The following is a 25094-nucleotide window of genomic DNA, read 5'->3' as shown; positions in this document are numbered from 1 at the left end:
GGGGAGTTCCGTAAAGAGTGCGGATCCCCTAGTTGCCTAGTGGACAGACGTGTCGGTGGTTGGTGCTCCCGAGCCTGTGGGGTAACGGCTGGGAGTAATATGTGGGGTTCTGTCCACAGCATTTTGGGGTCGATTCACCTAGATCTTGTGGCTTCAAGGACTCCTCCGGGGTCAAGTTACTGTATCTATGTTATTTATAATACTTTATTGTTAATGTTGTTTGTTTACTAAAAGGCTGCTGTGGCCGTATAAATTCCAAAAGAAACCTTTGGCCTTTGGTTTTATGTTGCGGCGTATGGGATTAATTTGTGTTTGGGTGGGGGGTGCGGGGTTGTGGGTGGGTCCCGCCTCCCCCGGCTGGGAGCAACTTGACAATACCAACGTCATGCAATGTATAAAATGGCAATGGACAATTGATGGGATTCATGCTAATGTGATCGCAAATTGTTAAAATTTGTCAAGTTCAATTAATTCCCAAAAAATCAATGCCAACTTGTTTCTCATCAAGTTGATTCACTCATTTCCATTTAATTGGTTTGATTGAATAAAAAAACGTTTTATGCGATAAAAATCATTTTTGTGTCACCACATTCTGAGATCCAGGTTTATTTTTCTTAGTCCATAGTTGTTAAGCACCTTAAATGTCTCAACTAGTTTTGGTGTAGTGGTACCTCCATTCCATTTTTCCTGTACCTGGCTGTAAGGTAACTCGCTACAGCAGAAATTCGGCCACATTATTTTTCTGTAATAGACAGCTAGGAGCACAAAGGTTCATCTACCATGAAGGATTATCACAAACAAAAGATCATAATCACACTCATTTCACGTTAATCTTCAGAGTTAACAGGCTGCCGATTACCTCGATGAACAATGAATGATTTCAATAAGATTTTTTTTTTTTTTTGGGGGGGGGGTGCGAGTTTTATGATCAGAGAAGATTTAATTTTTAATTTTTGTTTTCATTCCCATTTAATTCTAATTTACTTTTCTAGAAAAGTGTGAGATCACAGAAACAGATAATAATTGTATCTCAGGACACAGCTGTGCCCTTTATTGTGTCAGATATTTAATATGGACATTGATCCTTCAAAATACATTGACCCGAATTGGGATCTCGGACAAATCCACTGTCACAAAAGCAGTTCTGAGTTCTCTTTTCAAGACACGGCTGCTTGGGAGCTTCACAGATTTCATCACAATATCCATTTCTGAGAGTACTGTGCGGTAAGCAATAAAGACCTGTAGAGTTAGAAAAAGGGTCAAATTTGCCATCACAAGTTTTGAGAAAAGAGGAAACTAAAAAAGTTGCAAAATAAGCACTGCAAAGATTTCTACTTTACAGTCTTTGTGACTTTTTTTTTATAATTTCAACTTCATTTCTTTTGTTTGTTTATTCTTACACCGTATGAGCTACTCTTCACAATTTTCCTACAATAATTTTCTGTCATGATCCATGCTAGATCAGGACTGATATAAAGCACAGGTAAACTTTTTTTTCTGTGCTTAGGTTTGATTTTTGCCCCCAGTGGCCATTAGGATTATCGCACTGTGGTGTCTTTTGTTCTAAATTTGCTCCCCAGTGGTGGTGAGCGTCATTGCACTCTGTTTCTTTAGTTAATTGCACATGTTTATGATGCAGGTGTGATTGCTGGCTCTGCTATAAAAGAGTCACAGGTGTTGCAATCACCGTTGGTGATAGTATTCATTTCAACCATCCTTGGTGGAGAAAGGAGCTGGAGAACGTTCCTTGCAGCACTGGCTTAGCCCTGGTGTGGAAGGAGTCATAGGGGATTTCCTTGCAGCTCTGACAGAGCTTGGTGGCAGCGTTTCAGGAGGAGAGCTGTATTCTGGTGGTGGACTCTGTTGCCAGGAGCAAGTGCAACAGAGTAAAGCTAAGTGGTGTTTCCCTGTTTGTGTTTTCTCTTCGTGTGTATTAGTACAGCGGTGGGTCCAGTGTCTGTGCCACCCAGCTCCCTAGCAAGGGATAGGTGTAGGGTGTGCTAGGGTGACAGGTATCCTGAGCGGCACCAGGTGCAGAACCAGCATAGGGAACGTCAGGAGTGTTAGGGACACTGACTCAGGGGAGTGCAGGAGGTCTCCACGTCCCCTTTCCCTATCGCAGGGCCCACCATTGTAACTGTTTTCCCTTCCCCTTGTCTTGTTGTTTTAGTTACTGGCCTGCGGGCCGTGTCACACAGGACTGTACCACGTGCCGCGTCTTGTTGTTTATAGTTACCGGCCTGCGAGTCGCGTCACACAGGATGGGTCCACGTGACATTTTCCAGTTAAATAAAAACATATCTTCCCTATTGTGCTTCAGCATAAAATTTGGTTTATGGAGACAACCAATATTGTTGAGGTGTTTATACCCTTATGCATGTTCAATATAACTGTGTTTCTGTAGAGATAAAAATATGTTGTATGGCTGGATAAGTCCTGGTTAGAGATAATGTGTCACCGAGGTGCCTAGCCTCAATGATTTGAAACCCAGAGAGCACATATAGTGCTGAGAGATTCCTTAATGGGCACGGATTTTAGGGCCAGGTTTTAGGAATGACTGCAAGAGCTAGGTGGGACTGGCCATTCCCTTTCCTCTAGTTCCAGGCCTTTCAATGGAAGATTGAAAGTAACCCATCTGCATTCAGAAACTCAATGGGGCTATGGAGAACACCATTGAAAGTCAACTCAAGACAACTAGCACAAGTGACCATCAAATGCAGCATATACCAAGGTGATGAACTGTCCCCATTGCTGTTCTGCCTAGGCTTGAACCCCCTCAGTCAGATAATTACAGAGTATGGCTATTGATACAAGTTCAAGAGTGGAAGCACCATCAGCCACCTCCTCTACATGGATGACCTCAAGCTGTATGCGAAAAACAAACTAGACATCAATTCACTGATCCACCTGACGAGGATCTACAGTGAAGACATCGGGATGTCCTACGGACTGGAGAAGTGCGGCCAGTTGGTAATAAAGAGAGGCAAGATAGTCAAGACCTATGGAGTGGAATTACCAGCAGGGCACATAGCAGATATACACACATGCTACAAGTACCTCAGCATCCCATAGGGATACGGTAACCACGATGAGGAGGCAAGGAAAGCAGCAACATCCAAATACCATCAAAGGGTAAGACAGGTCTTGAAGAGCTAGTTCATTGGGAAGAATAAAATTTGCGCCATCAATACATATGCCCTACCAGTTATCAGATACCCTGCCGGCATAGTGTGCTGGCCAAAAGAAGAGATGGAAGCTGCAGATGTGAAGACACAAATGCTCCTCACAATGCATGGAGGTCTCCACTCTAAGTTTAGCACCCAAAGATTGTATACCACCAGAATGGAGGGTGGTCATGGCTTGATAAGCATCCAATCCACCATCACGGATGAAACAAGGTGTATCCAGGAATACATTTGAAAAATGGCACCAAAAGATGAGATGCAGCAGCAACAACAGATCTGGAAGGAGGAACAGGAACATGACGCGCCATGGCAAGACAAGACGCTGCATAGGATGTACCATCAACAGATAATGGAGGTGGCTGACACAGAAAAACCCTAGCAATGGCTGGAGAAAGCTGGACTCTGAGACAGCACAGAGGCATTAATCATAGCGGCACAAGAGCAAGCACTAAGGACAAGATCCATAGAAGCAGGAATCTACCACAAAAGACAAGACTCAAGGTGCAGACTATGCAACGAAACCTCAGAAACCATCCAACACATAGTGGCAGGATGCAAAATGCAAGCAGGAACAGCGTATAATGAACGCCACAACCACATAGCAGGAATTGTATGCAGGAACATCTGCACAGCATATGGGCTAAGTCCCCCTAAGTCCAGGTGGGAGACCCCAGTAAAAGTGGTGAAGAATGAAAGGGCTAAAATCCTGTGGGACTTCAAGATCCAGACGGATAAGCAGGTGAGGGCTAACCAACTAGACATTGTCATAGTAGACAAGGATCAGAAGACAGCAATGATAATAGATGTGGCAGTACCAAGTGACAGCAACATCAGAAAGAAGGAATATGAGTAGCTGGAGAAATACCATGGCCTCAAAGGAGAACTCGAGAAGATGTGGAAGGTGAAGGCAGCAGTGATTCCAGTGGTGATAGGAGCACTTGGAGCAGTGACCCCTTAAGTTGGAAGAATGACTACCACAGATCCCAAGAGCAACATCTGAGCTCTCTGTCCAGAAAAGCGCAATGCTGAGAACAACTAAGATCCTGTGCAGAAACCTCAAACTCCCAGGCCTCTGGTAGATGACCTGAGGATGAGAAAGGACAGCAAAGCCCAACCCCATTTGGGGTAAGAAGGAAGGTTTTTTTTTACATTTATATGTGTGTGTATGTATGTAAAGCATATATTCTATGTGTCTATGTACATGTGTGTGTATATACATATTTGTAAGGAGTGCATGTAAGTGAGCATGGTGTATATCTGTGTGTATCTATATACGTATATTTATTTAGGTCTGTGTGTGCAGTATGCAGTGTATGTGCATGGTATGTGTGTTCCCCAAGTTCATGCATTATTTCCTGAATAAATTCTCCTTACCTGAACATATTGGTGGTCTCTGGCTCAGACATGGCAGAACTGTGGAAATGCAAAAGTTACAGATTAGGGTTTTTTTTTTTTTGTTTTACTTTTTTCATGCTCACTGTCACCCAGCTGAGGTCACTGATATTTTCTAAGTTACTCATAAACTTTTTGGATCACAGTATGAAAATAGAAGACATCCATATAAAGGGACAATTCAATTGTTGGTGGTGTCATAATCTGCACCAAGGACTCGAGTTTGTAAAGTGGGGCACATGTTTAATATATTACACAATCTAGAAATAAATGCCAGTATTAGAATATAAATTGTTAGCTCAAAATTGGCTTCTTCCCTTAAAATTAATGTCTGACCCTTTAACAAGCCTTGGAATATCAAGGGACATTATCTAAGTCCATCATCCACCTGCAGACATCTCTTCAGGGGTGTTACTCCTCCTTAGTACAAAGCATTGTTTTGCAGTAAAAATGAGGCACCACTTGATTTGTTGATACTATGTAATGAGATGTCTATGCTATATGTGCCAATTTGTGGACACCAAGTAGTTGTTATACATTCATGGCCAAAAGTGTTAGCATCCTTGAAATTGTTCAAGAAAATGAAGTATTTCCCATAAAATTATTGCAATGACACATGTTTTGTTATACTCAAGTTTATTTCCTTTGTGTGTATTGGAGCAGCACAAAAACAGAGAAAAAAAGGCAAGTTGAACATAATTTCTCACAAAATCACAAAAATGATCCAGACAAAATTGTTAGCACCTTTCTTAAATTGTAGGTAAATAACTTTGTTTTAAGCATGTGATACCCATTGAAACTCACCTGTGGCAAGTAACAGGTATGGCCAATATGAAAATCACACCTGAAACCAGATAAAATGGGGAGAAGTTGACTCAATGTTTCCATTGTGTGTCTATGTGTGCCACACTAAGCATTGAGAACATAAAGAGGAGAAGAGAACTGTCTTAAAACTTGAGAATGAATATTGTTGAAAAATATCAACAATCTCAAGTTTACAAGTCCATCACCAGAGATCTTGATGTTCCTTTTTCCATGGTGCACAAAATAATCAAGAAGCTTATAACCCATGGCACTGTAGCTAATCTCCCTGGACGTGGACGTCAGATAACAATTGATGAAAGGTTACAACGCAGGATAGTCTGAATTTTGGATAAGCAGGTCCAACTAAGTTCCAAAGAAATGCAAGTTCTGCAGACTCATGGGGCATCAGTGTCAGCACAAACTATCTGTCCACATGGGAATTAAATGAAACGCTATACCAGGAGATCCTGGAGGACCCTACTACTGACACAGACATTAAAAAGCTAGAATGAAGTTTGCCAAAATGTACGTGAGTAAGCCAAAATCCTTATGGGAAAGTATCTTGTGAACAGATGAGAAGAAAATACAGGTTTTTGGTAAATCACAGCATTATACTGTTTACAAAAGCAGAATGAGGAATACAAATAAAAAAACACAGTACATACAGTCAAATATGGTGGAGGTTCACAGATGTTTTGGGGTTGCTTTGCTGCTTCTGGCACTGGGGACCTTGACTGTGTGTAAGGCATGATGAAATCTGAAGATTAACAAAGGATTTTAGGTGGCACGCTTATGGGGGCGTGGCCTGGCTGAGGATGAGAGCAGACATAGGGAGGGAGCGCTCTGGGAACTATAGCTTATCCTTAACTCCACTGGGCCATAACAGCGTTGATTTACAGCCTCATAACTTCCAAGATTATCCTGCTTGCATTGGTACCCACAGAAGACGGTTTTGTGGACGGAGGAGCAAATAAAAAGTCAAAGGTGGCAGCGGCGGGAAAACCAGAAGCCTTCCAAGCTGGCGCTGCAGAGTCTACTACAGGTATCCAAGCAGGCAGGGCTGCAGCCTTACATGCAGTGGAGAGGCTGGCAGAGTAGCCAGGGGATCAGAGAAGAGCTTCCAGGCCCCATATAAACAGCTGCAGGAGAAATCTGACTCCACTCAGGTTAACTCCTAAGATGCCATTAGAGAGAATGGGGGGAGTAGTGCTAGCTCCCATCCACTGCATTCCTGTACACAGGACAATCCTGCAATCTCAGCCACATTCCAACAGAGTACAGAGCCTACACTGGAGGACATCCTAACTGCCGCAAATCATTATGGCACTGCCATGTCATCCATCAGTACTCAAATAGGTCAAATTAAAGAGGAAATCTCTGGCATGAGGCAGGGCCTCCAGGAAGTTAATGATCGCATGGCAGCATCAGAAGGGAGGATTACTGACCTTGAGGATAAAGTACCACAGATATCGCAAGTTTCCCGCAGACACGAGCAGCAGCTGTCAGCTCTGTTGATGACTTGGAAAACAGACTAAGAAGAAATAATGTAAGAGTTATTGGAGTGCCGGAGATAACAGAAGGAACTAATCCCACTGAATTCTTTGAGAAATGGATTCACCAAATTTTTGATGCTGAGGTCCTGTCCCCACTTTATGCTGTGGAACGAGCCCATAGGGTTCCTACCAGACCCCTTCCACCGGGAGCTCCCCCAAGGCCAGTTTTAATGAAATTACTCCACTACAAAGACCTGTGGGCGGCCAGAAATAAAGATTCTATAATGGTAGATGGCCACAGAATATCATTTTTTCCTGATTACTCCGTTGAAATATCCAAATTGAGAGCTCAATTTACGAATGTGAAAAGGCGCCTGAGGAACCTCCAAGTTTCATACTCTATGCTGTATCCGGCTAGGCTCAGAGTGGTAGCTTGGAATGAAACATTCTGTTTTGAAAATCGTAAAGATGCTTCACATCGGCTGGACACGAATCAGCAACGGCTTAGACAAGAACAGCGATGCTGAAATATATTTGTTATGGCATGTGTCATCTAGGATCATTAGTTCGGCCATCGTCACTATAACATAACCACTATGACCCAGTGGATTGTCCACTTTGTTATCCATTATTCAGTCCCGGTGGATCTCTTTAAATTTCATATTACTTCATTTTCCGTTTTCAGAGCTGTAGGCTTGGCTTCATTCTTCGGCTTCAGGATGAACTGGTGCTCTTACATTGACTTTTTTGTCATGTTGCGGTTGCAGTTTGCAGGGTGGGTAAGGGTGGGAAGGGGTATGGTAGTGGCTGTTCTAACTGAGGTTTTTCTTTTTCATAACTTTTATGTGCTGCTGATCTTAGTGCTGCTCTCAGATGCCAGAACAGGTGGAATCCACCTGATAGTCATATTTGTTTATTCCATTTATCTGTCTCACTGTAATGATGGGTAAAGTCAACTTTCTTTTATGGAATGTTCGCGGTCTGGGGGATGCTACTAAAAGGGTGGCAGTTATGGATTATATTAGACCCCATTTTCCTGCAATAGTGTGCCTACAGGAGACTCATCTGGAACAAGATAAAATATCATTCTTGACTCGTGCATGGATGAGCTCTGGATATCACTCAACATATTCGGGTTATTCTAGAGGAGTCAGTATTTTGGTCCATAGGTCTATCCCTTTTATATTGATTGCATCTACAATAAATCAAGACGGTAGATATGTATGTATTCACTGTAAAGTTTTTAATACGGAATTGTTATTGATAATAGTACATATTCCTCCCCCTTTTAATAATACTGTCATGAATATTATAGCTGGTATTATTGGAAGGACCCCAGGGGTTCAACCCGGTGATGTGCATGGGGGATTTTAATAACATCGTTCACCCATATCTGGATAAGCACAATGCGGATGCAAGCCTACATCACCCTATTTCTAGATTTGGGGAGATGGTGGCAGAGCTCTCATTGTTAGATCTGTGGAGAGTCAAAGCAGTTCTCGTGCTATTCTAAAACGCATAATACTCTATCTAGAATAGACTTGGTCCTGGGTTCGGAAGAAATATTGCACATGATGGACATAATTGCATACTTACCCAGAATACTATCTGATCACTCTCCCATACTAACTAGTCTTAACCTCCTACCAGGTTTGAGTCTTTCTCATAATTTGTGGTCATTCAACCCTTTTTGGTTACAGATTGTAGACATAGAGCCGACCTCGCTTGCCCTCAAACATTATTTTCGTGAAAATGATACTGGTGAAGTATCGCTTAATATGATATGGGATGCTATGAAAGCCTGTTTGAGGGGGACTTTAGTTCAGGGGGTCAGCAGGTCCAAGACTAAATCTATTCAGTTTGGAGTATTTCTTAGGGAACGTGTCCAGGCGGCAGAGCATAAATACATATCTACAGGGAAATTACGAGATTTGTTGGAGTGGAAGTGTGGCGCCCCCAGGAGTATGGTCGCCACAGTGGCATTACCTTCCTCCTAGGGAGTGTGATGTCATGCTTGGAAGCAATGAAGGGTCTCTCTATCAGTTAAATACAACACACAGCACAGTTCCCACTCCGGGCCAGCAGAGCGAGCTCTGAACCAAAACTGGGAGAAGGGCTGCTCTCTGGAGGCCAGGAAGGGGAAATTAGTTAGTTCGTGTGAGGAGGGAAAGGTGTGTGGACGTGAGGAGAGGAGCTGGAAGATTGAGCAGAGTTCGGGCTCACTTCTAGCTGTAGCGCATGATCTGGAGTCCGGTCTCCAAGGTTGTATGGATACTGATGTTCCTGCAGCAGAAACCAGAGGATTAGGAAGCTGTAAATGCTCTGTTTCCACATAAGACTCGGAGGCACAACAGCAACGTGTGAGCCAGAAGAAGAAGGCTACAGCTGTCTGCTATACGAGGGAGTTCCAAAAGAGAGCAAGCAAGAGGAACTTCAGTGTAACTCAGTACTGTATGTACCTCAAATAAGCGCTAGAAAGGAGACTACACAACCCATCTGCATAGAGAGATTCCTAAGTTGCTTCCAGGCTGGACAGCCTCTGTTCCATCTGTAATCTGGATCCTGGACTGCACTTGCACAGCAAAGTAAAGGTAAAGGAAATTGCACCCTATTGTGTCATTGCCTTCTTCCTGCAACCCCTTCAGCACTGCTACATCTCTGTGCCCAACACTGCACCCTAATCCTGAACACGTACTTCTACTGCCCTGGGACTACAGCTCTACCTGTGGGGAGCTATTACATCTTGCTGCCTTATACCACCTGTCCCAGAGGATCTGCCTGCAGCGTCGGCTTAACCCCTTCATTGCCGAGCACCACAGGTGGCGTCACGTATCATCCACTTATAAACTTTAATCAGCCATGCTTCACCCCTTTTACATGGACTCCCAGGGCCACGGACCGGGTCACTGCTACTGTGACACTTCCCTCTGAGATACCGGCCTGTTACTGAGTACCCCACTGCTCTGGCAGGCGACCCATTTTGGCATCACAAACAGGATTTATGGAGCCCGGTGCCCCCGGGTCCTGTGTGCCAGAGACTGTGTTGTGTGCCATAGACTATTTGCGCAATTGCCACCATTACCCCGCTGCTTGGCGCACGCGGGAAGCCAAAGAAGCGGGCCGTCGTGGGTGGAGCCAGACTAAAAGCACAAAAAAGTGAAGTGCTGCGTGGGAAGAGGCCAGCGCGCGGGAAGTGAGGGGCAGAGGCCTGTGTCACCCAATCAACCAGCCTGCAGAGTGGCAGCCGGTAAGCCAGCGCAACCCAGGGCCTGGCCAAACATTAACTAGGGGGGAGGAGAATGTCTGAGACAAGAGCAGATGCAGCGGTGGACGCCACCCCCCACAGCACTGCAAGATGCAGGGGCCAGCGAAGATGTGGCTCCAATGGCACCGCAGAATCCAGCAGCCAGCGCTGCCTTCAGAGCACCGCAAGAATCAGTGCCCACCGCAGCAGTCCCCATAATGCCGCTGTCCATGCCCTATATACCAGGAGCGGCCTGATTACCGCAGTACTCAAGAGAGTCACATACTCTGAGTGAATTTAAAGAGAGACTGTGCAGTTTGTTTGAGGTGTATCCTCTGTCTGAAAACCAAAAAGTGAACATCCTTATTGGGCAGCTAACTGGTGCGGCACAAAGGGAAGTAAAAGCCTGGCAGGACACTGACGAAGAGACTGTTAAAAAGATCCTGGCTAAGCTAAGAAGCACCTTTGATGCCCGCACTGCAGCTGAAATAAAAATGAGATTCTTTGGGTGTAGGCAGAGAGTGCAGGACAGTGCTATGCTCTTAACCTGCAGGAGGTGCTGCGAGCCATAAAGCAGATTGACCCTGACAGTGTGAAAGATAGAGACAGACTGTTAAAGGAGCAGTTTATTGAAGGACTCCTATCCAGTACCCACAGAGCACAGCTGCGCATCATAGCCCTACAAAACCCTGACCTAGACTTTGCAAACTTCAAAGACAGGGCTATCCGGGGACTGCATGAACAAATGTCAGCATTCCAGTGCCCCCTAGGCGCCCAGCGATCACATACCACCAAGAAGCAGCATCTTTCTCTCCCAGCCCTGTGGGGGCTGATGCACAGACTCTGGATAATGATCCATCTACAGAACTGCGCCTTCAGGTCCAAGAGCTTGCCAAAAGTATGGCTGCACTTGCCAAAACTGTGCAGTCCATGCAGGTGTCCTCAAAGGAGAAGATCCAGCTGGCCTCCAGTCCAGAGGATGTCCTGTGGCTACGGAAGAAGAGGATCCCGCCACGCCGAGGGAGAGACAACGATCGCTATGACCATAATGGACGTCCCATCTGTCGTCGCTGCTGCAAGGCAGGCCACATCTCAAGATTCTGTCATTTAAACGAGCAATGATGACCTTAGGTACTAATGTGATTGAAAATTGTCTTGCCGAGGTTATTGCTTTGTTGCAACAGGTGGCTGAGACTGCTGGTTCCAGTGAACAACGAGTCGTGCAGAAGGAGATCAAGGCCCTGATGCAAAGACAGCAAGTAGAACTGTCTGGCGGAGAAATTGGCAGCGTCAGAGTGAGTGATCCTTTCTCCATTGTGATACCCCCCAGATGTGAAATGTTAATTTGGTGTCGGGCAGCCATAGACCTCAGAGGAAAAGATTACCAAGCATTGGTAGAGCCAGTGTACTCTGATAGCCGGCCCACTGTCCTGACAGCCAGAGGGGTAGTCGATGTCCGCAAAGGGAGAGTGCCTGTACGTCTCTTGAATTGTGGGGAAGAGGAGGCCACAATACCTCGGTATGCCACAGTTGCTAAGCTGCTTACCGTCAGTAACAACGCAATATGTGATGCAGAGCCCTTGGTCTCATCCAACCAGGTGGAGGACAAAGGCTCTGTAAAGCAGCTGGAGGAGTAGTGTCAGCAGCTGCAGGTGGGAACTGACTCCACCCCTTCATACCAAAAGAGTGGGGTTTACCGAGTGACTCATGAGTATGAGCGGGTATTCAGTAAACACCCTCTAGACTTTGGGAAGGCAAAAGGGGTTCAACACCATATCCCCACTGGAGATCATCCACCCATTAAAGAAAGGTACCGGCCTATACCCCCAACACAATATCAATGTGCCAAAAGTATGCTGCGGAAAATGAAGGAGGCTGGGGTGATCATAGACAGTTGTAGCCCCTGGGCAGCTCCAATAGTCTTTGTGAAAAAGAAAGACGGTACCATGAGAATGTGTGTTGATTGTTAATTACAGCAAAATTAACAGCATTACACATAAGGATGCCTACCCATTAACCGGAATTGAAGAGTCATTAGCTGCACTTAAAACTGCTAACTATTTTTCCACCTTAGATCTCACTAGTGGATATTGGCAGGTTCGCGTGGCAGAGGCAGACAAGGAGAAAACAGCGTTTACCACACCAATGGGTCTCTGCGAGTTCACCTACATGCCGTTCGGGCCCTGCACCGCCCCAGGGACATTTCATTGGCTAATGGAGTGCTGTCTTGGACACAAGAACTTTGAGACAGTCCTGCTGTACCTTGATGATGTCATTGTTTTCTCCAAGACTTATGAAGACCATCTGAAACACCTGGCTGAGGTGTTTGAAGCATTGTCCAACTTTAGCCTGAAGGTGAAGCCATCCAAATGCCACCTCCTGAAGCCCAAGGTACAGTACCTCAGTCATGTGGTGAGTGCAGAAGAAGTGGCACCAGATCCTGACAAAGTCACTGTCATCCGAGACTGGCAGAATCCCAGCAACCTCCATGAAGTGCGTCAATTCCTCAGGTTGGTAGGCTACTACCGAAGGTTCATCAAAGGCTTCACTGAGATAGCCACGCCTATGCAAAATCTTCTGGTGGGCCAGCCCAAGAAAGCAAGGAAGAAGAGTCCTACATTTGAATGGAATGAGGAATTGGAGAGGTCCTTCACTCGACTGAAGATGGCTCTCACAGGAGATGAAGTGCTGGCCTACCCAGATTATGACCAATCATTTGTTTTGTATACTGATGCCAGCAACGTGGGACTGGGAGCAGTACTGTCACAGGTACAGAATGGCAAAGAAAGAGTGATCTCCTACACCAGCAAGAAGCTTTGTCCCACTAAAAGGAACCCTGACAACTACAGTTCCTTCAAACTGGAGTTCCTCACCATAGTCTGGGCTGTGACTGAACGATTCAAGCATTACCTAGCTTCAGCCAAGTTTACCGTCTTCACGGACAACAACCCGTTGACTCACTTGGAGACTGCAAAGCTAGGCGCACTGGAGCAGCAATGGATGGCCCGGCTGTCTAACTATGAATTTACCATCAAGTACCGAGCGGGGCACAAGAATGCCAATGCTGATGCGCTGTCCAGAATGCCCAATCTGCCAGATGCAGGAGAAGACCATGAGGCACTCGAAGAAATAGTATTACCTGCCTTCCACCGGCCAATTGCGGCCCAACGTGCCCAAGGAGTGAGAAACAGATGATCTATCATGAAAGAGGCCACCCTAAATCCATTGCCTCATCATGACTGGGCAGAAACCCAGGATGGCGACCCCGCAGTCCGCCTGGTAAAGGAGCTACTGTCACAAGCTGACTCACGCCCAGATCCAGATGCTCCTGAAGAAACCCAGCAGTTGTGGAAGGAAAGAGGCAGGCTTTTCATCTATGAGGGAAAGCTGTGTAGGAGGAGTATCAATGCCCGCACTCATGAGTTGGTCTGGCAAGTGGTAGTCCCAAAGAGAGAGGCATCAATGGTCTTGGAGGCATACCACAATAGAGCTGGACACTTCGGATGGAAGAAGTTGGAGTCCTTGCTCCGGGAGAGATTCTACTGGGCTGGTATGAGGAAGGCCAATGAAAATTGGTGCCGGGAGTCCACTGTGGACAATGCAACCTGCGCAGGAAGGACCGTAACAGCCAGCGAGCTCCTTTGCAGCCAATAATAACCAAACAACCACTTGAGTTGGTCGCCCTGGACCATGTGAAGCTGGTTCCAAGCCATTCAGGCTACGTTTATGCTCTTACCATCGTTGACCACTACTCGAGATTCCTGGTAGTCGTGCCTGTCAAGGATCAAAGCGAGTGCTTACAGATCAAGGTCCAGCCTTTGAGGCGGAAGTGTTCCAGGAATTCTGTAACTTGTACGGTTGTACCATCCACAGACCAATGGCATGTGTGAAAAGATGAATCAGGTGGTGATCGATCTACTGAAGACCTTGCCTTTGGAGGAGAGGAATATGGCCAGAGAAGTTGCCAGATCTGGTAGACCTCAACAATCACATTCCTGTGAATTCCACCAACTGCACTCCAGCCTACCTAATGAGAGCGAGGCCTGGCAAGCTGCCTATTGATTTGGATATGGGAGTCCTAACACCTGAAGTGACATCACCAGATGCTGACTGGGATATAGAGCAGCAGCAACAGTACCGTAGAGTACAAGAGTGCGTAGAAAAGAGTCTAGCTCAGGCGAGACAAAAACAAGAAAAGAACTACAATCAACATGCACCAGCAGTCCCCTTGTCACCAGGAGAACAAGTCCTAAAGAGGAAAAGGAGGATGCATAAATTGGATGACCGGAGGAATAGGAAGCTGTAAATGCTCTGTTCCCACATAAGACTCAGAGGCACAACAGCAACGTGTGAGCCAGAAGAAGAAGGCTACAGCTGTCTGCCATACTGAGAAATACACAAACAACAATGGAACCTATAACCCATAACCACAAAGCTGCATATTTTCATTAGATATAAAGATATTTTATTAAATACAAAAAGGACTACAATTATTTACTTCATGTGATAACCATAAACAGAGAGCAGATGGTAAAAATCCAAATGCACCGGTAAAACTACAACGCACTGTGACATGGTCCAGCAAAAAACACCACCCTATAAAACATACAGTCATATGTTAAAGTTTGGGCACCCCTATTAATGTTAACCTTTTTTCTTTATAACAATTTTGGCTTTTGCAACAGCTATTTCAGTTTCATATATCTAATAACTGATGGACTCAGTTATATTTCTGGATTCAAATGAGGTTTATTGTACTAACAGAAAATGTGCAATCTGCATTTAAACAAAATTTGACCGCAAAAGTATGGGCACCTCAACATAAAAGTGACATTAATATTTTGTAGATCCTCCTTTTGCAAAAATAACAGCCTCTAGTCACTTCCTGTAGCTATTAATGAGTTCCTGGATGAAGGTATTTGTGACCATTCCTGTTTACAAAACAATTCCAGTTCAGTTAAGTTTGATTGTCGCCGAGCATGGACAGCCCGCTTCAAATCATCCCACAGATGTTCAATGATATTCATGTCTGGAGACTGGGATGGCCATTCCAGAACATTGTAATTGTTCCTCTGCATGAATGCCTGAGTAGATTTGGAGCGGTGTTTTGGATCATTGTCTTGCTGAAATATCCATCCCCCGCGTAACTTCAACTTCGTCACTGATTCTTGCACATTATTGTCAAGAATCTGCTGATACTGAGTTGAATCCATGCGACCCTCAACTTTAACAAGATTCCCGGTGCCGGCATTGGCCACACAGCCCCAAAGCATGATGGAACCTCCACCAAATTTTACTGTGGGTAGCAAGTGTTTTTCTTGGAATGCTGTGTTTTTTAGCCTCCATGCATAACGCCTTTTTGTATGACCAAACAACTCTATCTTTGTTTCATCAGTCCACAGGACCTTCTTCCAAAATGTAACTGGCTTGTCCAAATGTGCTTTTGCATACCTCAGGCGACTCTGTTTGTGGCGTGCTTGCAGAAACGGCTTCTTTCGCATCACTCTCCCATACAGCTTCTCCTTGTGCAAAGTGCGCTGTATTGTTGACCGATGCACAGTGACACCATCTGCAGCAAGATGATGCTGCAGGTCTTTGGAGGTGGTCTGTGGATTGTCCTTGACTGTTCTCACCATTCTTCTTCTCTGCATTTCTGATATTTTTCTTGGCCTGCCACTTCTGGGCTTAACAAGAACTGTACCTGTGTTGTTCCATTTCCTTACTATGTTCCTCACAGTGGAAACTGACAGGTTAAATCTCTGAGACAACTTTTTGTATCCTTCCCCTGAAAAGCTATGTTGAATAATCTTTGTTTTCAGATCATTTGAGAGTTGTTTTGAGGAAGTGGCCACCTTAAATACCTTTTCTCATGATTTGATATACCTGGCTATGAAGTTCAAAGCTCAATGAGGTTACAAAACCAATTTAGTGCTTCAGGAAGTCAGTAAAAAGTCGTTAGGAGTGTTCAAATCAAGAAAATGATAAGTGTGCCCATACTTTTGCACCGGTCAAATTTTGTTTAAATGCAGATTGCACATTTTCTGTTAGTACAATAAACCTCATTTGAATCCAGAAATAGGGTTGCCCAAACTTTAACATATGACTGTATATATCATGGTAAAATGCCATATGAGGGAGTTCCAAAAGAGAGCAAGCAAGAGGAACTTCAGTGTAACTCAGTACTGTATGTACCTCAAATAAGCGCTAGAAAGGAGACTACACAACCCATCTGCATAGAGAGATTCCTAAGTTGCTTCCAGGCTGGCCAGCCTCTGTTCCATCTGTAATCTGGATCCTGTACTGCACTTGCAAAGCAAAGTAAAGGTAAAGGAAATTGCACCCTGTTGTGTCATTGCCTTCTTCCTGCAACCCCTTCAGCACTGCTACATCTCTGTGCCTAACACTGCACCCTCTTCCTCAACACCTATTTCTACTGCCCTGGGACTACAGCTCTACCTGTGGGGAGCTATTAGATCTTGCTGCCTTATACCTTCTGTCCCAGAGGATCTGCCTGCAGTGTCGGCTTAACCCCTTCATTGCCAAGCACCACAGGTAGCGTCACGTATCATCCACTTATAAACTTTAATCAGCCACACGTTTCACCCCTTTTACATGGACGCCCAGGGCCACGGACCGGGTCACCGCTACTGTGACACTTCCCTCTGAGATACCGGCCTGTTACCGAGTACCCCACTGCCCAGGCGGGCGCCCCAGAAGGAGGCACAAAAGGGGTATGACTCTCACATTAAAGAAAGAGCTAATACCAAAATATTATTTTCACAGCACAGATTTTTTGAAGAAGGGGAGAAGGCAGGCCACCTCTTAGCAGTAATTTCTAGGGCACAGAGGGGGAATTCATTTATTGGAGCACTCAGGGATCAAAATGGAGTATTGGTTAATTGTCCTGACAAAATCTTAACAATTTTCTCTGAATTTTATAAAGAGCTTTACAGCTCTAAGTTACAATCTAACAAAGAACAAATAATGTCTTACATGGATATTATTTCATTGCCCACACTTTCAGACACGGACAGGATTTACTTAAATAGCCCATTACAGTTGGAAGAATTATAAGATGCGGTTGTATCTATGCCCAATAATAAATCACCGGGTTCAGATGGCATACCTGCGGAGATTTATAAAAAGTTTGGAGATGTTTTACTTCCCCAGCTCCTTAAGACCTTTCAGGGGGTGGCTGGGACTGGTTCTCTACCCCCATCAATGCAGGAGGCTCTAGTTGTAGTTATCCTTAAACCAGACAAAGATCCTTTATTGCCTAATGCCTACAGATGTTAAAATTATTGCCAAAGTATTAGCCACCAGAGTGATATCTTCCCTAATCCATACAGATCAATCTGGATTTATGCCCTCCAGATCAAATATTCGATGGTTATATCTTAATTTACAATTACCGGCCGACAACTCGGGAGACAGGGTGGTCTGCTCTCTTGATGCAGCCAAGGCATTTGATTCTGTTGAGTGGGAATTTCTCTGGGCTGTACTACATACATTTGGGCTGGGGGATTCATTTATCTCTTGGGCAAAGGGGTGTCTCAACATACTTCTATATGGAATACCCCTACCCTTTCTAATCTCAGCCGCTTGGAGGGTTTTGAGAGCTGGGCCCGAAGAGGGATACGTAGAATTGAACATATATTGGAGGGAGATAGAATTAGAGATTTTACTTATTTGCGTATGGAATTTGGGATCCAGAATTCTGAATTTTACAAGTATTTACATTGCAGGAAAACCTATGCCACAGAATAAGATTATACGGCGTATTGAAAAATCCACAGGAACAGCTGGGATGATTTCTCATTTATATACTGTAGGGACATACTGCATTTGGTGCTTCTGAATCATCCTGTACGTGCGAAGGAGAGGTGGGAGCAAGATATTGGTCCTATTGAGGACAATTTATGGTCAGAAATATTAGAAAGAGTTCCCGGACTCTCGCTGGGAGAAGCAAATCGTTTGTCACATTTATACGTAATTCATCAAGTTTATCGCACTCCCAAGTTTTTGTTCGATATTGGAGTTAGGCCCGCTCCTCTTTGTCCAAGGTGTCGAACAAACACAGCCACCCTACTGCACATGTTATGGTCGTGTCCAAATCTTTAAGCGTTCTGGAGAGGAGTAATAGGGATAATTAATAGAGTATATTCGGTTGAGCTGAGAAGAACCCCCTTTGTATGCATCCTAGGATATATAGAAGACTTGCCAATAGAAGAGGTCGGGAAGTTAGCTGTATCTAGAATGCTTTTTATGGCCAGAAAATTGATAGCCCAGTATTGGATCTCCCACCAAACCCCCTCAATTGCAGAATGTGTAATTAAAATTAACTGGTTAGTTAATTTGGAAAGAGGTATATATCGCAAGAGAGAATCTATTTCCAAATTTGAAAAAATATGGGCATGTTGGATTGATCATTCTGGTCTTGCGTCGAGAGAGCTGACCAGGTTCAGGTTGGGTCTATCCTGATACGATGATATAAAGGTGGAACAAGATTTGACTCTGACAGAGATGATTACATTATAATTTGATTTGGCTTACAATAAGGAGACTTCAGATATGTAGCTCTTTAATTGAGACTTATACTAACCTGTTGTTATCTTCCTTTGTACTGTTGTAACAATTTTCAGAGCGGCACTATATGTAATCAGCTATACCATTTTACCATTAAAATATTGTTTGCATTGGGGTTGTAAACTGGGAGAAAGGGGAGAGCGGGGTTAGAGGTGTATGTACCTCTATTGCGGGTTGTTGTTTTCTTTGTTTTTCCTTTTTGTATTAAAAATTTCAATAAAAATTACTTTAATTAAAAAAAAAGGATTTTGGGTGGCAATGTAGTGTCCCATGTCAGAAAGCTGTGTTTGCTTCCTAGGTCATGGGTCTTCCAGCAGGACAGTGACCCCAAACATACTATAAGAAGGCCCCAGAAATGGATGGAAACAAAGTGCTGGAGAGTTCTGAAGTGACAGCAAAGATTCCAGATCTAAATCCCATTAATCACATGTAGAGAGATCGTACAATTTCTGTTGGGAGAAGGCACCTTCACATACGAGAGACCTGGAAGAGTTTGTGAAAGAAGAGTCATCCATAATTCCAGTTGAGAGGTGTAAGAAGCTTGTTGATGGTTATAGAAAGCGATTGATTGCAGTTATTTATTCTATATAGTGCAAACAAATATTAAGTTGAGGGTGCCAACAATTTTGTTTGTCCTATTTAAGGATTTTTTTGTGAAATAATGTCCAATTTGCCGTTTGTTTAAATTTTTTTTGTTGTTCCAATACACCTAAAGGAAATAGTGTATAGTAAAACTTGTAATTATGGTATTTTTCTGGGAGAAAAATTTCATTTTCTGGAACAATTTCAAGGATGCCAACACTTTTGGGCTATGACTGTATGTATTTCAGCCTGAAATGGAAAAGGTGGGCGGTGGGCACAAAGAAAACGAAAATTCTGTCATACCAAGTATCACCAGTAGAAGAAGTCTCAGCAGAGCCATCGGCAATTACTTAGTCTGAAAAATATCAACTGCATGCATTATATAATCAGCTCTTTATACCAATCAGCAGCTGTTAAAGCAAATGCATAAAAACATTATTTCAACTAATCAATGAAACGTGAGAGAAGATTCTTGCAGCCTGAACCGTATGAATCGGACACATGATGCTTTATTGAAGCCGTATATGTTTTATTCTGAAACAGCTTATTGTTCAGATGATAGAAATTTAGCAAAATATTAAAATTCTTTTATTTGTGTCAGTTTAATATTTTTTTCTGCGAAGGACAATGATATAATAAACCCAATATTGATTTATGTAACTCAATGCCAGAGGTGCAATACCTGACACGTACATTAAATGGAGTGGCGCTGTTTCTGGAAAAAGTGAAGTCCTCTGCATTTTACGGAACTTATTGTTTGTTTTCTGAGATAGCTCATTCCTTATTATTCTTACAAATCCTAACAAGTCACAGGTGAAAAATATAGTAACTCACTGATACGTCTTAGGAAATCAGGTGAGGTTTCGACAACTTCCACGATTAACAATATGATATATTTATATTTTGTCGTCCAGCAAGGAGACAACGCAAAGTCAAGTTGTTGTCTGACTTTTGAATGCACTGCCAGACGTTTTATACTCCTAGAATACAGTAAATATTCAAGTACATTTGTCTCTTTCTTATTGGTTAGAATCTATATGCATAAGCAGCAACTTTTTGAAATGTTGAATAACAAATAACAGTCTCCTGAATGTGTCCACTTATCTCTAGCTAAGCCACAGGTGTAGAAAGTCACAAGTCTTGCACAAGGTTGTAAGCAAACATTATTTTCCCTGCTGTAGGCACAAGCATTTTTGGAGCATATTTTGCTACAACTTTTAACTCTTGATTTTCTGGACACTACGTGTCCTGAATATGTAATATATTCAGCAGCAGATCCCGTTGGTACAATCAGATCTGACATACCCAGGATCACACACAAACACCTGTGACATTTACTTAACTTGTCTTGTGATTTGTCCAAATCTTTTTCCATGAGTCTTAAGTATTAGGCCGGGATCAGACATGAGCGGAATACAGCCGAGTCTCGCATGTTAATACCCAGCACTGCCGTCGGCACTCGGGAGCGGAGCGTGCGGCTCCATGTATTGCTATGCAGCGGCACCCTTTGCTCCTGAGTGCTGGCGGCAGTGCCTGGATTAACATGCGAGACTCAGCCGTGTTTCTTGTATGTGTGGTCCCGGCCTCATTCTGTATCTCACTGTTTATCTCATTGTCTTAATTTAGGTATTAGTAAAATAAAGGATTAATTTGATGTTATTCAGCCTTTCTGTTTGATAACCCATAAAATCCTTCTATGTATTAATTCAGCTAATTTAACCAGGAAATATGTGGATTTTCATAGTATATGAAATCTCTGACCTTTCCTGGTGCCTGCGCACTGCAGTACTTGGCTCTGCCCTCAACAGGGCAGGTGAAGTAGGTCGCGACAGAAGCAAAGAGGAGGACGTCATCGCATGAAGATAGGAGGCACCGGACCCGGACCTGCATCGCCCATCGGACCGAACCAATGATGACCTGGTTATTAGAAAGGCAGATAAGGGTGGGGGAACAGTAGTGTTGATATCATCCTTATATTTTAAGGAAAATTATAGAATCTTGCAAGATACTAGCACTTATGTCCTTTCCTCACTAAATGAAGCAGAATTCCTGTAGCTATACAGGCAGCTAAACCGCTATAATGGGGTCCAATAAGGAGACTGTAGTTGAATCTGTGCTTTATTGAATGTGATGGTATATTGATGCGGTGAAACTACAAACAAAAACATATATGCATGCAATCAATACTGGGTTCATCAGGGATTCATATATACTTAGTACATCATCTGCACTAATAGCTAACCAGGGGAGAACTATTTAACTCCTTCCTGACATCAGACGTACTATCCCGTCCATGGGACCCGGGCCCCTATGCCCATGGACGGGATAGTACGTCTAGCGCGATCAGCGGCGCCCACGTGGTGAGCGCCGCTGATCGCGGCCGTGTGTCAGCTGATTATCACAGCTGACACCCGGCACTATGTGTCAGGGGAGGTCACGGACCGCCCCCGACACATTAACCCCTTGCACACCGCGATCAAACATGATCGCGGTGTACCGGGAGTTAAAGGGAAGCATCGGCAGGGAGGGGGCTCCCTCCGTGCTTCCCTGAGCCCCCCACGGCAGCGCAATGTGCAGCGCTGCTGCGGGGGACTCCTTTCCTCCAGGCCCCCGGATCCAAGATGGTGACAGGGGCCTGGAGGAAGCTGGCTTCCTCAGTGCCTGCAAAGCGCAGGCATGAGGAAGCCTTGTGCACTGCCTGTGACAGATTGCTGATCTGTCACAGTGATCTGTGATGTGACAGATCAGCGATCTGTTACAGGACAGTGATGTCCCACCTGGGACTATGTAATAAAGTAAAAAAAAAATTAAAAAAAAGTGTAAAAATAATTTTAAAAAAATCGCCAAATAAATTAGTGAAAAAAAAAAAAATTATTCCCCAATAAATTCATTTTTTGAAAATAAAAAAAACCAAAACAATAAAAGTACACATATTAGGTATCGCCGCGTCCGTAACGACCCGCCCTATAAAACTGTCCCATTAGTTAACCCCTTTAGCGAACCCCTTAAAAAATAAAAATAAAAAACGAAGCAAAAAATAATGATTTATTATACCGCCAAACAAAAAGTGCAATAACGCGCGATCAAAAAGACGCATATAAATATCCATGGTACCGCTGAAAACGTCATCTTGTCCCGCAAAAAACGAGCCACCACACAGCATCATCAGCGAAAAAATAAAAAAGTTATAGCTCGCAGAATAAAGCGATGCAAAAATAATTAATTTTTATATAAAATAGTTTTCATTGCATAAAACCGACAAAACATAAAAAAACGACCTAAATGAGGTATCGCTGTAACCGTACTGACCCGAAGAATAAAACCGCTTTATCAATTTTACCGCACGCGGAACGGTGTAAACGCACTCCCCCAAAAGAAATTCATGAAACGCTGGTTTTTGTTCATTCTGCGTCCCAAAAATCGGAATAAAAAGCGATCAAAAAATGTCACGTGCCCGAAAATGGTACCAATAAAAACGTCAACTCGTCCCGCAAAAAATAAGACCTCACATGACTCGGTGGGTCAAAATACGGAAAAATTATAGCTCTCAATATGTGGTGATACAAAAACTATTTTTATCAGCATACTCAGGACAAATTGGACAACAACTTTTGGGGTCCAATTTCTCCTGTTACCCTTGGGAAAATAAAAAAAATGGTGACTAAAAGATCATGTTTGTGGAAAAAATACGAATTTTTTATTTTCACGCCCGGGCGTTATAAACTTCTGTGAAGCACTGAGGGGTTCAAAGTGCTCACCACACATCTAGATAAGTTCCTTGGGGGGTCTAGTTTCCAAAATGGTGTCATTTGTGGGGGGTTTCCACTGTTTAGGTACATCAGGGGTTTTCCAATCGCGACATGGTGTCCGATCTCAATTCCAGCCAAAAACGTCAAATGGCGCTGCTTCCCTTCCGAGCTCTGCCATGCGCCCAAATAGTGGTTTACCCCCACATGTCGGGTATCAGCATACTCAGGACAAATTGCACAATAACTTTTAGGGTCCTGTTACCCTTGGGAAAACAAAAATTGGGGTGAAAAGATCATTTTTGTGGAAAAAATATGATTTTTTAATTGTACCGCTGTACGTTATAAACTTCTGTAAAGCCCTTGTGGGTTCAAAGTTCTCACCACATATCTAGATAAGTTCCTTGGGGGGGTCTAGTTTCCAAAATGGGGTCACTTGTAGGGGGTTTCGACTGTTTAGGTACATCAGGGACTCTCCAAACGTGACATGGCGTCCGATCTGAATTCCAGCCAATTTTGCATTGAAAAAGTCAAACGGCGCTCCTTCCATTCTGAGCTCTGCCATGCGCCGAAACAGTCGTTCCCCCCCACAAATCAGGTATCAGCGTACTCAGGACAAATTGCACAATAACTTTTGCAGTCCAATTTCTCCTGTTACCCTTGGTAAAATAAAAAAAATTGAACCTGAAGTATTTTTTTTGTGAAAAAAAGTTAGATATTCATTTTTTTTTAAATATTCAAAAAAATTCCTGTGATGCACCTAAAGGGTTAATAAACTTCTTGAATGTGGTTTTGAGCACCTTAAGGGGTGCAGTTTTTAGAATGGTGTCACTTTTGTGTATATTCTATCATATAGACCCCTCAAAGTGGCTTCAAATGTGATGTGGTCCTAAAAATAAAATGGTGTTGTAAAAATGAGAAATCGCTGGTCAACTTTTAACCCTTATAACTTCCTAACAAAAAAAAATTTTGGTTCCAAAATTGTGCTGATGTAAAGTAAACATGTGGGAAATGTTAGTTATCAAGTTTTTTGTGTGCCGTATCTCTGTGATTTAAGGGCATAAAAATTCAAAGTTGGAAAATTGCGAAATTTTCAAAATTTTTGCCAAATTTCCATTTTTTTACAAATAAACGCAAGTTATTTGAATGAAATTTTACCACTAACATGAAGTACAGTATGTCACGAGAAAACAATGTCAGAATCACCGGGATCCATAGAAGCGTTCCAGAGTTATGACCTCATAAAGGTACAGTGGTCAGAATTGTAAAAATTGGCCCGGTCATGAACGTGCAAACCACCCTTGGGGGTGAAGGGGTTAAGCAGGCTATTATGAGACAGGAATTGGATACAGGAAGCATAAATACATACCAGCGATGCTGTCACAAGGGAAGAAGAAAAATGAGATGCTTCCTGAGGGAAAATGGGGACTGAACTAACTATAATCCTTTGTAAAAGGCTACCAGGATGCATTGCAAATGGAGGGAAATAGCATAGTGAAAGTAAAACACACAATAACACTACGGTTATGGAGCCAGAAAACACTGTAAACATTAACATGCAGATAATCAGGGATTATGAATTAAATGTCGGAGACAGAACAACTTATATCCCCCTAGCCAAGGACCAGACTGCTTTCTATAAAGTTAAAAGCTAAATTAGACAGATTGTTGCAGGAGGATTTGAGGGAAGGAATTTTTGATCAAAAATCAATTGATTATCATGGTAGTAAATTCACCAGTTATGCCAATCTATCACTTCCTGCCTAAAATCCATAAAGGTGTTTCCCTTCCCCCCCTTTCAGACCAATTAAATCAGGTATTGGGTCTATGGGAGAAAAAGTACGGGAATGGATTGACTTTTTTCTGCAACCTTTGGTGAAGGAAATACCAGGTTTTATACGAGACAAAAATACCTTGGTGCAAAGTTTTCAAAATATGAAATGGGAAAAATGTTTTTCGTGGTTAACCTGTGACATCATAAACTTATACCCCTCTATACCACACCATATTGCTTTAGACAGCCTAGAAATGGCGGTGCGGTGACCTGCGCCGAACGCAACAT

At 43.4% G+C, this 25094-nt stretch overlaps 1 protein-coding gene and 1 long non-coding RNA gene across 3 annotated transcripts in view; one reads left to right on the top strand and one right to left on the bottom strand.

The window, feature by feature from the left end:
* Positions 1-25094, top strand: part of LOC141085257 (zonadhesin-like) — a 79803-nt gene that overhangs the window by 15105 nt on the left and 39604 nt on the right. The window lies entirely within an intron of this gene.
* Positions 1024-19756, bottom strand: LOC141085258 (uncharacterized). The gene is made up of 3 exons (XR_012231254.1): positions 19590-19756; positions 4560-4598; positions 1024-1239 (listed from the first exon to the last, which is right to left on the bottom strand). It is a non-coding gene; the product is annotated as an uncharacterized lncRNA (long non-coding RNA).

Source organism: Dendrobates tinctorius, unplaced genomic scaffold (genome assembly GCF_039654945.1).
Source record: "Dendrobates tinctorius isolate UK_male_01 unplaced genomic scaffold, ASM3965494v1 ptg000028l, whole genome shotgun sequence".
Lineage (NCBI taxonomy): Eukaryota > Metazoa > Chordata > Amphibia > Anura > Dendrobatidae > Dendrobates > Dendrobates tinctorius.
Note: the sequence above shows the minus strand (reverse complement) of the source record. Positions and strands in the feature narration are given on the sequence as shown.